The sequence below is a fragment of the Cryptomeria japonica genome, chromosome 8, assembly GCF_030272615.1.
Source record: "Cryptomeria japonica chromosome 8, Sugi_1.0, whole genome shotgun sequence".
Taxonomy (NCBI): domain Eukaryota; kingdom Viridiplantae; phylum Streptophyta; class Pinopsida; order Cupressales; family Cupressaceae; genus Cryptomeria; species Cryptomeria japonica.
The window spans coordinates 555802661-555820972 of record NC_081412.1 but is presented as its reverse complement, the minus strand read 5'-3'; positions in this window follow the sequence as shown (position 1 = coordinate 555820972).

Genomic DNA, 18312 nt, shown 5'->3' with positions numbered 1-18312 from the left:
TGACTTCTCTTGCTACTCTTCACCTACTGCTCCTCTGCCAGTAAGCCCTACTGGTACACCTCTTCTACTCTTCTTCTCTACAAGATCTCCTCCTCACAACATTTCACTTTACGAGTGTTCAACTCAATTGGTCCATGGTCTGCCTTCTTTGTAGTTCTTCTTCCCTTCCACTCTGCCGATATGAGCACTACTAGTTCTTTTCTCCAACCTGTTGAATGCTTCAACTAGGTTCTCTCTCTCTCCCACTCTCTTCACATATGCTTGTTGAGAACTCAGCTGAGTCTCTCTACTTGCAAAATTCTTTTTCCTTGCAATAGCACTATATTCTTCTATCCATCAACAACAAACAATCTCTTTGGCCTTCATACTTATAGGCTCATTTTCCTACCAAATCCCAATTCAAAATCTGGATGTTTAGGGTTTCCTCACCATCTACGAGGAAAAATAAGTCCAATCAGATCCTGCATGATTTGATCACCTTGATGTCCATCTGCTCATTTTTGCCATTTTCATGTCTTCTAAAACACATTTTTGAGATACAAAAAACATGATCCTTTATCTCGACCTGCATCTGTCAAACTACGATAGTACCTTTGTTGTTTCTTTCTCAAGGTATTCTTTCAATCCAATCTTCTTGCTTTGATCTTGGTGCCAATAACTCCCTGATTCTGCTTTATCGTTTGTTCTTCCTCAAGCTACACACATCAGATCCGATCCACAAATCATAGGATCCACATTCAGTGCATACCTATTGTGATACCTAACTCCACACGACACTTCACTAGCCTCTGCAATCTTTCCACTTTGACACCATGTGGCATCCACATCAACCAACTCATGACTTGGCTCTTCAAGTCGGTCTAGATAAGATTGCCAACCAACCCCTATACTGGTTCCTTTTCTTTGTCAGTTTTCTAACCCTGCCAGTCTCACTCACTATATCGGTTACCTCATCATATCTACCCTCATCTTGAACTACCAATGAAACTCCCAAACCGGTCTCCAGATATGTCAAATTATAGCCTGCACATTCCACAAGTGATAGTCTTCTAGATCTTTCTCTTGTCCATATTACCGATGGACTCACAAAATGGTTACAACTCTTGATGACACCATGTCATTCAATCTCCACAAGAATCCATCCTCAATCAGTTCATTCTACTTCTAACTGCATCTACTTGACCTTGCCTTTCTTCCTCACCAATTTTGTTCATTCCTCTACCGGTTTGTCAAGGTTACAAATAGTTCACACTTCTTTTGTTCTGGCATCTCATCATGCCTTCTTTATCAATCCAGTGCATAACCCTGATTTCATGCACTTAAGGAATTCCCTCAATTCATCGGTAGATCCGGTGTGAACACATTCACTATCAGTCATTGATTCTCATGATGACTGCATCTTCATCCAGTGAGAGTCCCGTTGTTCTGCAACCTCTTAGCATACTGGTTCATTCTTCTCTTCCAATGTTGAAGTGATTTAGATAACACTCTACCTCTTCATCACAACCAACCACTCAAATACCTTTCTATCTCATCACACAAGTTATGCCCTAACTTGCTGCACTGGTGACCCCTGAGGTCAACTTCCTTACCATAACTAGTGTTTTGCAACACATGGTGATATCCAAGATATCACATACTGCACTTCTCCATAGCGGTGTTGCACATACATCATAACAACTGGCGGTCATCCCATACTGGTTGACATCAATGATAACACAATGCCAACAATATCCCCCTTTGTCATTGATTTCAACACATGTAGTATCTGGCATACTACATAGTCCTTCTCCCCCTTTAACAATAATGGCAAAGGGCACTACCAGTATATTATTTCTCTTTGTATGTATCGGTCACTGACAACATCCTTCTCCCCCTTTGTCTTTATTGGATGTAACACTTCCTTAGATACCACTTATTATGTTCTCACGGGTTGTTACATCTTCTCAAGTCACAACACTTGAGATGAGGATCTTAACCATCAACGAACATCAATTAAGTATGGAGATCTGAAGCCAAGAAAGAATGATACCTATTGTTGATGTGTCAGCGAATATTTCTCACCTTCCAAGCAACCTACAATTTCCATTTCCTTCATTTCAGGCAGTAAGCATCCTTACCAGTTCAAGCAAGCTAGCTCTGCATCACGAGCACTTGAGCTCCCCCTGAGTCATACATCTCTAGGTTCTTATCTCTGGTCAAGTATGGTATCAGGACTCCAATCTTCACCATATACTAGTTGAGCTGTTCATATGTGATCATCTGATGATCCTTCAACTCCATTATATCCATCATAGCTTATGACATGATTCTAGATCAATACAATGCTAGACAAAGTTATCATCATGCCAGACATCAAAAACCGGTTAGCCCAAAAGCATGATTAATAACTGGGCCAATCATATGTCATTCAGCCATTTTCCAATACCACCCAAGATACCAGCTCCACATTCCATGCTACCAGGGCTAATGCAATGAACTTCCAACTCCATTGTCTTACATAACCTACAAGTACCTATTAGAAGTCATACCGGTAACATTTTGCACATGCCGATTAACACTGGATACAATTGTTAACCATTACTTCTCAACACATGTAGTGGTGATCCATCACTGATCAATAGGTGTGTAGTCAGGGCAACTTCCACACACACTTGTCATCTTCTTCCTTTATACCGGCAACAACATGTTTTTCCCTGTTGCCTTCATTACTGAGAGGGTAAACGATAAGTTCAATGTGCTACTCCCCCTAAGATCCTACATCTCCTTTAGACTTTAAGATATCACCTATGCATTAAATGCATAATGTCGATCCATGGTCCTATTTTCCTTCTTTTTCCTCCATGTCTACTTGAATTCTTTCCTTTCTGCATCTGCAGTCATCTTTTTCTCCTCCTCATTGGTCCTTTCTTTGCTGACAGTTTTGTAGTGACACACAACATCCATCCCAACCACATGATTGGGGAACCTTCTAACATACTAGTTAGCTCTTCCTCCTCTGACTATGCCATTTTGGCTTGTTACTAGTTTCCTTGAATTTCTTGCATGCGCAGGACCACTTTTCATTTTGTTCTATGTATATCTTTGTTGTTCATATGTCCTATAATTGCCTCTGAGTTAATTAGGATGGTTCCACTGGTTGCCATAGGAAGGTGAGTTCTTCTTCCTACATTCATAATTTCTCTACCCAAATCCATTGCAGTCATGGCATACATCATTTTCATTTCTAAGAGCATTAAATGGATTCGTGTTAGCATAATCAGGAGTGGTCATATGCATGTTTGTATATTCTGATGTCTTGTGCCCATATGCATTTCTTCTCTTGCAATTTAACATGCTTTTCCTAGGAGGGGAACCCTATCTAATCCTAGGCCTCATTTTACATTCATCTTCCCTATGAATAAATCCTTTACATACAAAGAAATAACTAGAGAAAGGTGGCTTATTGCTTACAAATTTGTTCTGCCAAATGTGGGATGATCTTATCAGTTTGGTCTCTCCATTTCTCTTTCTTTGAGTTTGAGCACTGGGTTGTCCATGCTCAGTAGTTTTTCCATCAGAGCTCTCCTTCTTCCATGCTTGACATGATGTGTGGGCAGCAACAACTCCGTGTCTTCTATTGGTGAAAAACCTTCTAGGTTGTCATCTCATGTTCTTGCTTCTAGTGAAGCTATATTCTCCTATTTTCCCTTTGCCTTTCAAGTCTGCATTGTTTCTCCATGTAGCACTAATTTTCCTCTCCATGTCTTCACCAGTTGAAGTTAGGTTAACCTTCTTTCATGGAGTATCTTTGATTGTGAAAGTTTGGCTTTTGCCATTTTTATTTGAGGAAACAAATTGAGTATCTTTGTGGGTGGTTTCCTTTCTTGTAGTGCAATCACCAGCATCACATCCTAATCCTCTAGTATCCTTGGAATGTTTTTGTTTCCTTAGCATTTTGTCCAAGGATTCAGTACTGCCATCATACTGGATCCTTATCTTGAGCTCATTTTGACATTTCTCAAGGTCTTTCCTGATGCTCTCAATTTCCTCTTTCAGCTTCAACCACTCTTTGTCCTTTGTTTCCACTTCTCGCTAGAGATCCTGACATCTTCTCTCCTTATCATCAAAAACTGATTTCAACTCACTAGTCAATCCTTTTGCCTCTTCAAGTTGAGATGCCAATATGTAGATATTTTTATTTGATTCTTCAAGGCATATTCTCAACTGGCTACATTCATCATGAACTGAGTCTTTGTAATATTTAAAAACCTTTCTAACACTTTGCAGCTCTTGTAGTGCACTAATCTATTCACATTCAATATCTACATCGGCTTCATCTTCATTATCACTCCCAAACACATCTTACCAATGGGATCTGTCTACCTTGTCACACTTTGATGTGTGTGCATCACTTTCTATCTCTTGTGCCATGAAGAGATGAGTTTCTTCCTCATCAAAATTGTAGCAGCTGACTGATCTACTATCAGCACTTTCACAGGTGTCAACATTGTTGTCCTTCATGCTTCCACAATCTAAATCAATAGTGTATGGCTTATTTCCATACATCATCTTCAGTCTTTCCTATAGACTCTTTGTTGTTTTGCATCTATCCACTTGTGAGGAGACATCACCGGTGAGCTCACTAAATATAACCTTCATGGCTTCTTCATTACATAAACATCTTCTTTCTTCTTCAATGTTAGTGGGAGGACAAAAATTCCTAAGGAGACCACTTACAACTGCCATCTAGACATCATAACCTAGGGAGGATAGCAAGACTTCCATTCTGCAACTCCAAAAAGAATAGTTTTTCACCATCAAACAAAATTGCAAGGATTGATAATAAACAAACCATTGTGTCCTTAGCTCAGAATCTACCCAAGCTTGAGAGAGCTAATCTAGCTGGGAACCTAGGCCCTGATACCAATTGTTAGACACAATCTACCACTGAGAGGGGGAGGGGGTGAATAAGTGGTTCACTAAATCTTTTCCCTTTTAGCTATTCTTTGTGAGAATACTGGTTTATGGGTCAAACATGATGCAAACTTACTAGTTAGTGGGGAGACAACTAAAATCCACACACACACACAAGGGGGCATCACATAACACCAGTATGTATGAGGAAAACCCAAGATGGGAAAAACTTTGGTGAGCAATGTTGCTAGAGTCTACAGCTCCAATACAGCCTCACAAAGAAAACATAGTTACAAAGTTTAGGGTACCAACCCAAGGAGCACCAACCTAAGGAGCTACAACCCCTGCACCAAGCTACAACTCATTGTTCACAATGTAAAAATAAAAAAAATAAGTGGTTATATTTTTACAAGTGAATCTTGCAACCATTTCAAATACCTTACTCTACCGGTGAGATACCTTTTCTGTAACACAAACTCACTTCCCTTGCTACTCTTCACCTACTGCTCCTCTACTGGTAAGCCCTATTAGTACACCTCTTCTACTCTTCATCTCTGCAGGATCTCCTCCTCACAACACTGCACTTTACCAGTGCTCAACTCAACTGGTCCATGGTCTACCTTCTATGCAATTCTTCTTCTCTTCCACTCAGCTAGTATGAGCACTACAAGTTCTTTTCTCCAACCTATTGAATGATTCAACTAGGTTCTCTCTCTCTCCCACTCTCTTCACAAATTCTCATTGAGCACTTGGCTGAGTTGCTCTACTTGCATAAGTCTTTTTCCTCGCAATTGCACTATATTCTTCGATCCAACAGCAATAAACAATCTCTTTGGCCTTCATACTTATAGGCTCATTTTCTTGCCAAATTCAAAAACTAGATGGTTAGGGTTTCCTCACCATCTATGAGGAAAACTGAATCCAATCAGATCCTACATGATTTGATCACCTTGATGTCCATCTATTCATTTCCGCCATTTTCGCGCCTTCTAAAATACATTTTCTAGATATGCAAAAAAATGATCCTTTATCTCAACTTGCATTTATCAAACTACCATTAGTACCTCTGTTGTTTCCTTCTCAAGGTATTCTTTCAATTTGATCTTCTTTCTTCGATCTAGGCACCAAAAACTCTCTGATTCTGCTCTATTTTTCATTCTTCCTCGAGCTACGCACATCATATCCGATCCATAAATCATAGGATCCACATTCAGTGCACACCTATTGAGATACCTAACTCCACATGGTACTTCACCAACCTCTGCAATCTTTCCACTTTGACACCATGTGGCATCCACATCAACCAACTACTAGCTTGGCTCTTCAAGTCGGTCCAGATAATATCACCAACCAACCACTATACCGGTTCCTTTTCTTTGATAGTTTGCTAACCCTACTGGTCTCACTCACTGTACCAGTTACCGCATCATATCTGCCCTCATCTTGAACTACCAATGGAACTCCCAAACATGTCTCTAGACATGTCAATTTATAGCATGCACATTCCATAAGTGATAGTCTTCTAGATCTGCCTCTTATCCATATTACCGATAGACTAACAAATCAGTTACCACTCTTGATGACACCATGTCATTCAATCTCCACAAGAATCCATCCTCAATCAGGTCTTTCTAATTCTAAGTGCATCTGCTTGGGCTTTCCTTTCTTCTTGATCAATTCTATTCATTCCTCTACCAGTTTGTCAAGGTGACAAACACTTCACACTTCTTTTGTACTGGCATCTCATCATGCCTTCTTTATTGGTCCAGTGCATAACCCTAATTTAATGCACTTAAGGCATTCCCTCAATTCACCGGTAGATCCAATATGAGCACATTAATTGTTAGTCATTGCTTCTCATGAAGACTGCATCTTCATCCGGTGAGAGTCTTGTTGTTCTGCAACCTCTTAGCATACCGGTTCATTCTTCTCTTCTAGTGTTGATGTGATTTAGATAACACTCTGCCTCTTCATCACAAACAACCACTCAACCACCTTTCTATCTCATCAGACAAGTTATGCACTAACTTATTGCACTAGTGACCCCTGAGGTAAATTTCCTTACCATAACCGGTGTTATGCAACACATGATGATATCCAAGATATCACATCCTGCACTTCTCCATAGTGGTGTTGCACATACATCATAACAACCGGTGGTCATCCCATACCGGTTGACATCAAGGACAACATAATGCCAACAACTATGCCTTTTGGAGTAGAAGAATGGAAACCTATTTGTCCTCTCTAGGTTTTGATGTATGGATGTTGGTTGTAAATTGATATACAGTTCCTAATATTCCCCCTATTGATCGAAATACTAAGAGGGAATATGAGAACAATGCTAAATCTAAGAATTCCATTCTTAGTGGGTTGTCTAATAATGAGTTTGTTAAAGTCATGCACTATTCTTCTTCCAAAGAAACTTGGGACAAGTTGTAGAACATATTTTGAAGGCAATGCTAAAGTCAAGGAAGCCAAGTTGACGACATTGAGAGCACAACTTGAGGGTTTGAAGATGAAAGATGAAGAGAAGATAGTTGACTATCTGCAAAGGGTTAATGAAACAACAAATACCATCAGAGGGCTTGGAGAAGAAATAAAAGTTGTGGTGGTAGTGAAGAAAGTACTTAGATCTCTTACATCTAAGTATGATACAAAGGTCTCAACAATATAAGAAGCAAAACATCTAAAAGTCTCTACAATGGATGAGTTGTATGGCTCCCTAACTGCTTAAGAGATGAGGACTGCCGGTACTAATTTTGTGAAGAAAGAAGATGCTTTCAAGACTTCAAGAAAAGGAAAATAAGAATCTGCTCATGATGCAACTGGTGAAGACTCTAATGACATCATAGAAAACATTGTCAGAAGACTCAAGATAGGTTCAGGCAAATATAAATGCAAGCTGCCTTTGAAATGTTTCAACTCCGGAAAGATTGGACATTTTGCTGCCAAATGTCCTTATGGTGATAAGAATAAAGATGATCAATAAAGTGGTAGCATATCACTTAGTAAGAATATGAATAAAAATGTCTATTGACATGGTAGAAAAGGATACCAAAAGAAGAGAAGTCTTTACACATATGAAGATGATACCACAGATGAGGAAAGTGCCCCAGATGGCTATTGTAGTGGTGATGAAGTCAAAGAAAACCTTTTTATGGCTCAAGAAGTACCATTACCTGAAGAAGAAGAAGAAGAAGAAGAAGAAGAGGAGAAAGAAGGAGAAGTAGACCTTGAAGCAGAACTCATTAGTGCCTTAGATGAGCTATAGAAAACAAGAAGAGACTTAAAGAAGGTAAAAAGGGCTACAGCTGAAGAACAAGAATTGCTGGAGCAATCTCTTGAAGAGTCCAAGAGAACTATTGCATATCTAAAAATCTAGTTGGAAGAGGCCAAGAGGATGTGTGAAGTCACCAGTACCAGTTTGAGTGAAAAGGAAAATGAACATTAGAATCTGGAAACAATAATAGTGAAACTTTAGAAGGACTTAGAGAAAATATAGGAAGAAATAAAAGTGAGAAGCAAATTTGAAGGCAATACTAAAGCCCTGGACAAGATGTTGAGCAAACAGAAGCAATCCAAAGATACCAGTGGCTTAGGTTTTCAAGAAGGTCAAATTTAAAATAGAAAAGACACATCTGATAAGGAGATACAATTTAGTTCTTCAAATAAAGGTGAAGAGAAGAAGGCATTCATAATAGGCAAGAATACCGACAAGAAGACATTTGCAGATGCTGCTAGAAACCACCACACAAACCAGTAAACTCAATCAATGAACTGGAGACCATACTCAATGCACCGACATGCAAATCCAAGAAGAAATGCAAGTATTGATCAGGAAGGATTTACAAGGGTTAGCAGCATGAAAGGAAGACCCCCAGTAAGGCAGTCGTTTGCAGGTTCAAGACAATTTAACTGGTATGTTCCAAATTTTCATGGTTATTATCACCAATGTAATAAGTTCGGTCATAGAATGACAGATTGTAGGAAAATGAATGTCAACCCTAGTTTTGAGAGTAGAAACTCATTTTCTGCATTACAAAGTACCAATGTCATATGTTATAATTGCAATGAGTCTGGTCACAAGAGTTATGAATGTAGGAGTAATATGCAAATGTCCTACAAGAATGCATTGAGTACATCTTATAGTGCTAATGTGAAATGCTATAAGTGTCAAAATTTTGGTCACATAGCAAGGCATTATCAGCTGAGAACTGACAAACAAAAGAGAATTGTAGCAGATGCAAGTTGGAGACAAAACCAGAACACAAAGTGACAGAAGAGGAAAAGAAAGAAAAGAAACTGGTTTGGGTAGAGAAGGAGAAAAACAAGATAAAGTCCAGCCTAAATATATAGATTGCTCTACATACTGAAAGAAGAAATTTATGGGTAGTTGACAGTGGTTTCTCAAATCATATGACCGGATAAGAAAAAGTTCATCAAGCTTGATAATTGGAATGGTGATTCAGTCTGTTTTGGTGACAATTTCTCCATCTAGATCAAAGGTCGAGGTACACTGAATAATGATGGAAAGCTCAAGGCTCATGATGTGTACTATGTGGAAGGTTTGAAGCATAACCTTCTTAGTGTAAGTCAGATGTGTGACAAAGGTTACAAGTTCTCATTTGACTCTACCAGTTGTCACATAAGAAATAAGAGTACCGGTCAGGTGGTAGCAGAAGGAAAAAGAACAGAGGGAAATGCCTACAATCTGAAGGAATGCTATGAGTCCTAATGTATGATGGGGAAGGTTGATGAAAGCTGGTTGTGGTACCGAAGATTAGGACATGTCAATTTTGATAATTTGGTTAAGATAAGCAAGAACTGGTATGTGAGAAACATACCCCAGATCATAAAACTGGCAAGCACATTTTTTGATGAATGTGTTAGAGGTAAGCAAGCAAAGGTCAAATTGAAAAGAAAAGAATATAACACCTCAATACCTTTGGAGTTGATACATACTGACTTATGTGGGCCAACAAGGACAAGAGTGTTGGCCAGAGAAAGATATTTCATGTTGTTCATAGATGATTACTCAAGAATGACTTGGGTAACATTCCTGCATGATAAGTCACAAGAATTTGAGAGATTCAAAATTTTCAAGAAGATGATGGAAAATGAAAGTGGGCATCAGTTAAAATGCTTAAGATCTGACCAGGGTGGAGAATTTTCTTCCAATGAATTTGTTGACTATTGTGAGAAACATGGAATTTGAAGACAATATTTAGCTGAAAGGACACCTCAACAAAATGGTGTGGTAGAGAGGAAAAATAGGACAGTGAAGGAGATGGCTAGGACTATGTTGAATGAGGCCAAAATACCAGATATATACTAGAAGGAAGTAATTCATACTATTGTCTACACTTTAAACTAAGTATAGTTAAGAGTGAATAGTAGAATGACTCCTTATGAGTTATGGAATGAAAGGAAACCATCACTTAAGCACTTCAGAGTGTTTGGAAGTAAGTGCTTCATCAAGAGAGATGTTGATGGATTAAGAAGTTTTGATTCCCAAAGTGATGAAGGTATCTTCTTGGGATACTCAACCAACAGTAAAGCCTAAAAATGCTACAACAAGAGATTGAGAAGGGTGGTTCAGAGTGTAAATGTAAGAATAGATGAAGACTCACATAGAGTAAATTCTGCACTAGCACCATACATTGATGACTCAGATGATAAAAATGAAGAACAATCTGACAATAGACCGATAGAAGATACACTAAACAAGATCCCCAATCGATATGTGCAGAAGAACCATCTAGAAGAACAGATCATAGGAGATAGGAATGAAGGTGTGTAGACCAGAAGGAGAGTAGCCTGGGAAGGTGAGTACATAAATTTATGTCTCATGATTGAGGTAGAGACCAAAACTTTTGATGATGCTAGCAAAAGTCATAAGTGGGTAGATGCCATGGATGAAGAATTGAGACAAATTGAGAAAAATCAGACTTGGGAACTTGTTCCTAGACCAACAAACAAGAATGTCATGGGTATGAAATGGGTCTACCAAAACAAGATGAATGAAGAAGGTAAGATAGTATAGAATAAAGAAAGGTTAGTTTGCAAAGGGTATGCTCAAGTGGAAGGTATCGATTTTGAAGAAACCTTTGCACCGGTTGCTTGGTTACAGGCAATTAGAATGTTTTTATCTTTCTCAGCCTACAAGGGATATAAAATATATTAGATGGATGTGAAATATGCTTTTCTCAATGGTAATCTTGAAGAAGAGGTGTATATGGAACAACCAGAAGAGTTCTTGTTGCATGAAGATGAGAGTTTTGTATGATGGCTGAAAAAAACCCTGTATGGTTTGAAGCAGGCTCCCAGAGTATGGTATTCTTGTTTACACAAATACTTGAAGGAGCATGAATTATGGAAAGAGAATGCAGATAACAACTTGTATGTCAAGGTAAATGGAGATCGCATGATTATAGTTGTTGTATATGTGGATGATATTATCTTTGGTGGAGACAAGGACATCATGTGCAAATAATTTGCAGATCAGATGAAGATAGAGTTTGAGATGTCCATGCTGGGTGAGTTGTCCTATTTTCTCGGTTTGCAGATCTCACAAAAGGAGAAAGGAATTTTCATCTCCCAAACCAAGTATGTGAAAGACATGCTAAAGAAATTTTAAATGGAGGACAAAAAATCGGTAAGTAATCCCATGGTTACCGGTTGCAAGCTGAGAAAACTAGATGAATGACCGGAAGTTGAGCAAACATTATACAAGTCTATGATCGATAGTTTGTTGTATGTAATAACATCTAGACTGGATATTGTACAAGTTGTCTGCATGGTAGCAAGATTCCAAGATGCTCATAAATAGTCTCAATTAAATGCAGTCAAAAGAATCTTCAGGTATTTGCAAGGAACTATCAGCTATGGTCTGTGGTATCCAAAGAAAGGAGACTTCTCTTTGCAGGCCTATACTGATGTAGATTGGGTAGGAAGTATTAATGAACGGAAAAGAAAAAGTGGAGGTTCTTTCTACTTAGGAGATTGGTTAGTATCATGACACAATAAGAAGCAAGATTCAGTGTCACTATCTACTACTGAGGCAGAGTACATAGCAGCTACTATATGTTGTTCACAAGTTTTATGGATGAAGCAGACATTGAAAGATATATAGGTGGAGATACCAGAACCCATTCCAACCTGGTGTGATAACTCAAGTGCAATCAACATCTCCAAGAATCTAGTAATGCACTCAAGAATAAAACACATTGCAATCAAGTATCACTTCTTGAGGGAGAAGGTAGAAGACAAGGATATTATAGTAGAGTATGTTCCCACTGATGAGTAGATTGCTGACATATTTACCAAGCCACTTCCATTGGGCCCATTTGAGTATTTAATACAAAAGATGGTAGTTGTCCCACCATCTGGAAACACTTGAATGCATAGGAGATTGCATGATTCAAGAGGACTCAACCATTTCTACTATCTTATGACTCTTGAATCTAGAAGTATGGACACAGGGGGAGAGTGTGTCTTAACCAGATGTAGTCAAGGGAGAGATTATTGGTGGTAGACTACAATTCCCTTTGCCATTTATATAAAAGGGGGATAGAAAATGAAAAAGAAGATGTTGAAATCAATGCCAAAGGGAGAGATTGTTGGCATTGAGTTGTCATAGATGTCAATCGGTATTGCAGGCAGGCTACCGGTAGAGGTATGTCATCTGGTATGAAGAAGAGTGTACCAGTATGGCGAAAAACAAATAAGGTATTGAGAAGATTAACATGAAGGCTTGTAAACCAGTATGGTGAAAAACAAGAAGTTGTTGACACTATCAGTGACTTCATCAGTATGAGGTGAGATGCATGTGCATGTGAGCATGTTGAGTGACAACCAGTCTGGAGTTTGTCTGCCTATTTATGATGAAGAGGCATAATGTTAAAATAATCACAAACCACCAGAGGTGAAAATGTGCTACTGGTGTAGTGTGCACTACTAGTTAGTAGGATAAGAAGGTCTCACCAGTAAAGGCCTATACCAGTATGAGTTTGTTGAATGCTCAAGTGTAAACTGATTGTGTGTCGGTGAGATAAGTGGTGCAGGAGCACCTTCACAATTTTGGCTTGTTTGACCTTGATGGGATCATGAATTGAATAAAGGACTATTATAAGAGTCCAAGTGTGTGTTTTAGGTTTTTTTATAGTTTAAGTCTATCTTAGAGTTGTTTAGATAGTTTTTCTCAAGTTTTCTTTCCAGTTTTGGCCCATAGTGCCTTGTAAGCCAAAAATGGCATTATAGTGAAAATGCGTTAAAAACCTTGTAACAAGCCTAGAAAGGAATTGGAGTAGGTGTATTTATTTATTTGACACCATCTCAAATGTTTAGGTGGAAGATATTTGTCTTGTAGGCCAAAAATGCACTAAGAGTAAAAAATTGCTAATGTTGTCAAGCAACATTTTGACAAAAAGTGAGAAAAGTTGTAAAATAACTCTACAAGGTAGTTATGGAACCCATAATTGTTGGAATGGTTTGAGTGTGCCTATATAATGACACTTCAAAAATTTTAAATGGGTTGGCTTGTATTAGCAAGAGGAAGTTAATGAAAAATGACTATTTTTCATGCTTTTTAAGCTTAATCTGCTGAAACAGTCCGTACAGAGCACTATTTCCATACTGTTCTTTGATTGAAGTTTTTTTCATGGTTGTATGAAGTTTTTTCATTGTTTGTGTTAGGGTTTTTACTATGTTTTGGTTTATCAAATAAAATCTTTTAGTTTTTGGTAGTTGACTGCCCGGAACTAGGGTTTTGAGGAAAATGGGTTGAAACACTTGGTCTCTATCGGTAACCAAGAAAAAATGAACCTTGGAGACCAATTTGGACCTTTGTACATATTGTATTTTAAGTTTTTGTTGTTAGACATAATGGAAAAGATGATTGAGACCAAGTTCTAGGTGTTTGCATGGTGGAAACTTGGTTAGAAGCAAGCAATTTAATGGTCCCAGTCAATTTCAATTGAGTTATAATTGTCAATCTTCCTAGTTGAAGGTTTGTTATGTTGTTATGAAGTTGTTTTGCATTGTGAAGGAAGAAAACCAGGTTGCATTTCCTTCAATGAGTAGAACTAACAGTGTTGCAGCAGTAAACAATGATTTCGCTGTCAAGAATTACTTTCTTGGTGTCTGTTTGCCAAGTGTTTGTTGAAATGTTTGTAGGGAAGAGATAGGGGAGAGTTCTAATTGGTGTGGCAGAGTTATATTGATAGTTTGGAAGCTTGATACAGAATAGAGAAGTGATTTCTAATGCATCTTGGTTCAAAACCCTCCAAAACCCTACCTTTATAGCTATAAATGTGGACAATCACTATTTGACCATCTCAAGGCCTAAAATTTGAAAAATTTGTGAGCTAGGACCTCAAATAGTCTATCCAAATCAATAACCATGGTTACTTTGACCATCGTAGCATTGTGTGAACAAAATTCACCTAAATTAGGCCGACTCGGCTAGTAGCCCTTTTTAGCCCTGTTTTGTAAAAAGTGTGAACCCGATCTGGGCAAGGTTGAATGGTCTTGAAGAACCATTGGAAAACATTTGAAAACACTCAAGAAATCCTCCTAATACCTTAGTATGAGTAGTGGTACTATATTGGGGTTTAGACCTATAAGAAGGGTTTGAGTAAGTGTTGAGTAAGTGAGCTTGAACAAGGTCTTGAGAACAAAACCAAGAGAAAGTTTTTAACTCCTTGTCTAAACCTTTTGAAGAAGCTAAATGTTGCTAAGGAATAGTATAAACATTGTGTAGTGAGAAGGGGTATTAGGGTGTTGAAGTTGATGGGTTGAGGAATGAGAGCATCGTAGTTTGAGTTGAGCAAATATATGAACAAATGATGGGAAGAGCTCAAGGAGGAAGGTTTGGGTTTGAGTGAATCTTGTGAACATTGAAAGTGGGCCTTATCAAGAAAACCAAAACCTTTCCACTCTCATTTGAAGGAGTCTCTTAACAAGAAGATTATACTTAGCTTTAATTGGTCCTCCTATGGGTTGGTGTAATGCTTCAACTGGTTTTCAAAAAGACTTGTTTGTGACTCTTATATATATTTGCAAAGTCGATTTAAGGTTATAATTCTAAGCATCTCATGCATTACTTCTCCAACATCCACCCTTTGTGCAGGCTCAAACCCTTACTCAATTCACTATCCAATATGTTTAACCAATACATGTTTTTCATCTTACTCCTTTGCCCTTTGGGCATTACTCTAACTGTTCTTTGACATCATAAGCTCCTCCAAATGGTTTAGGAAACTAGGTAAAGGTTTTGTTCAAAAGATTGCTTCATTTTGTTATTTTGGCTTCCTTGATTCACTTGCTCAAACCCAACTTACTAGGTCTCAAGACCCAAGATTGCCTCACAAGGATGTCACAGAGGTTTCATGAGGTTTCTCCATTGTTTTGAGTTTTCCTTCAAATATTTCTCCAAACCCAATGAGCTCAAGGTAATCAGGTTCCTTATTTTGTGTGTGTGAGGCCTAAAAATGGCTACTAGCCCGTGGAGGGCTAATTGGAAGAAAATTTCTCACCTAGCTCAATGATGGGTAACTTCACCACAAAATGTGACTTGGATTATGTTCATGAGGTCTATACTCCAATATTTTTCAGGTCTTAGGCTCTATGAAGTAGGTTTTATGATTGTCCTCAATTTTGGGCACAAATATAGGGTTTTGGAGGGTTTTAAACCATGATGCCTTGGAAAATCACTTCTCTATCTTGTATCAAGCTTCCACACTACTAGGAAACTTCTGCCACAACAAGCTAATGCATGCCATGTCTCTGTCTTGCAAACATTTCAACAAACACTTGGCAAACAAATACCAAGAAAGCAATTCTTGACAGCAAAATCACTGTTTATTGCCGCAACACTGTTAAATCTGCTCATTGAAGGAAATGTAATCTGGTTTTCTTCTTTCACAATGCAAAAACAACTTCATAACAACATAATAGACCTTTAACTAGGAATATTGACAATTAAAACTCATTAGTAATTGATTAAGACCATTAACTCGCTTGCTTCGAACTGAGTTTCCACCATGCACTCGCCTATAACTTAGTCCCATTCATCTTTTCCATCATGAATGGTAGAAAAAACTTAAAATACAATATGTACAAAGGTCCAAATTGGTCTCCAAGGTTCATTTTTGCTTGGTTACCCATGGAGACCTAGTGTTTCAACCCATTTTCTTCAAAACCCCAGTTCAGGGCAGTGAACTCGCAAAACCAAAAAAAAATTATTTGATAAACCAAAACACAATAAAAACCCTAACACCAAGAATGAAAAACCTTCATACAAACATGAAACAAAATCCCATGAAAGAACAGTATGGAAATAGTGCTCTGTACGGACTATTACAAGAGATTAAGCTTAAAAAGCATGATAAACAACCATTTTTCATTAACTACCTCTTGCTAATACAAAACCAACCAAATTACATTGTTTGAAGTGTCCTTATATAGGCAAACTCAAACCATTCCAACCATTATGGAATTCATAACTACCTTGTAGAGTGATTTTACAACTTTTCTCACTTTTTGTCAAAATGTTGCTTGACAACATTAGCAATTTTTGACTCTTAGTGCATTTTTGGCCTACAAGACAAATATATTCCACCTAACCATTTGAGATGGTGTCAAATCAATAAATACACCTACTCCAATTCCTTTCTAGGCTTGATACAAGGTTTTTAACACATTTTTCAGTATAATGCCATTTTTGGCTTACAAGGCACTATGGGCCAAACTAGAAAGAAAACTTGAGAAAAACTATCTAAAAAACTCTAAGATAAACTTAAACTATAATGAAACCTAAAACACACACTTGGAATCTTATAATAGTCCTTTATTCAATTCATGATCCCATCAGGGTCAAACAAGCCAAAATTGTGAAGGTGCTCTTGCACCATACTCCCCAAAATTGAAAAAGTTCCAAGCCCTCTTGGAAATGATACCTGCAAAATAAAGGATACCTACAAAACATATAGGCTTAATCTTTACCTTTGGCATGTACTTGTCTTTGGCTTAATCATGCATGGCCAAATGAAAATCTCCTTCCTTCATCTTTACTTGAGGTCTTGCTGCAAAAATTAACATCCACCATAGCTACAACTACTCATAAGGTGGAGATGACACCATCAATTGCCATGCCAGTAAACTCTCAGTCCAAGAACAACTCCATGAATAGATATGAGAAATCTCAATGAACTTCATCTCAAAGTGAGGAGAAGTGCTCATTTGTGGGGACCAATAGAGGTGCTTGGTGTCATGCATCAGTAACCTAGGATAGAACATTGCTCCCATAAAGGTCATGATACCTTCATAAAGACAAGTACCAATCTGATAGTGTTCATGCATGTAGACCTTTGTAGCAACATAATGATCAGTACCAACTATCTCTATATCCTACTTGTCAATAGGCTTCTCAAGTTTATGTGACCCTTGTACCATGTCTTCTTCTTGTCCAATCTATTCAACAACTCCATCATCAAGATAAACACTATGTGCTTCAGCCACATTGGTCTGTAACCCTTTCTCATCCTCAAGAACCGTTGCCATAAAAGGTTCCTCTTCAACTCTTTGTTGCTCACTCTTCACTTCAGCATGCATCTACTTCTCAAAGTCACTGAATGGATTGACTACCTCTTCAACTTCACCTTCTATGGTACTTGGGGTCACTTCTTCCTCTAAACCTCCATTGTGTACTACTTCACCATTTGCTTCTTCAACAATTTCCTCTAGGTGATTCTTATGCTCAGGGAAAGCTATTCTCTCAACCAACCCTAGACTTCTTGGCATACACCATGTAGGATCATCTTCTTCCCTCATAGGGTTCAAGGTAAAATTTATGCCTTCCTTAGAGAATTGATAAACATTCCTATAAGAATCATACATAGTGCAATTGTCATATTGCCATGCTCTTCCCAAAATCAAATGGCAATCTCTCAAGGGCATAATATTACATTCCACCATCTCATAGTAAGGACCAATATTCAAATTAACAATAGACTTCTCTAAGACATCAACCCAATGATCATCACTCAAACCAAAAGCTCTATAAGGTGACTCATGAGGGATCCTTTTGTAGATTCATCTTTTCCACCATTTCTATGGAGACTATGTTGTCAATAGAATCACCATCAACTACAACTTTACATACTTTACCCTTGCATTTGCACTTGGTTCTGAAGATGGCTTGTCTTGGATCACATCTTCTCTCCATGTTGTTAGGAACTTCTTTCTTCAACTCTCACAACTCACAACTAACTGCAAGGATCTACTTCCTTGCTCTGATACGACTATGATAGGGAGGTTGCTAGAGAAGTGCTCAAAGGGGTTAATTGGGTCTAATGCTTCAATTGGTTTCCCAAAAGACTTGTTTTTTACTTATATATATTTACAAAATCGATT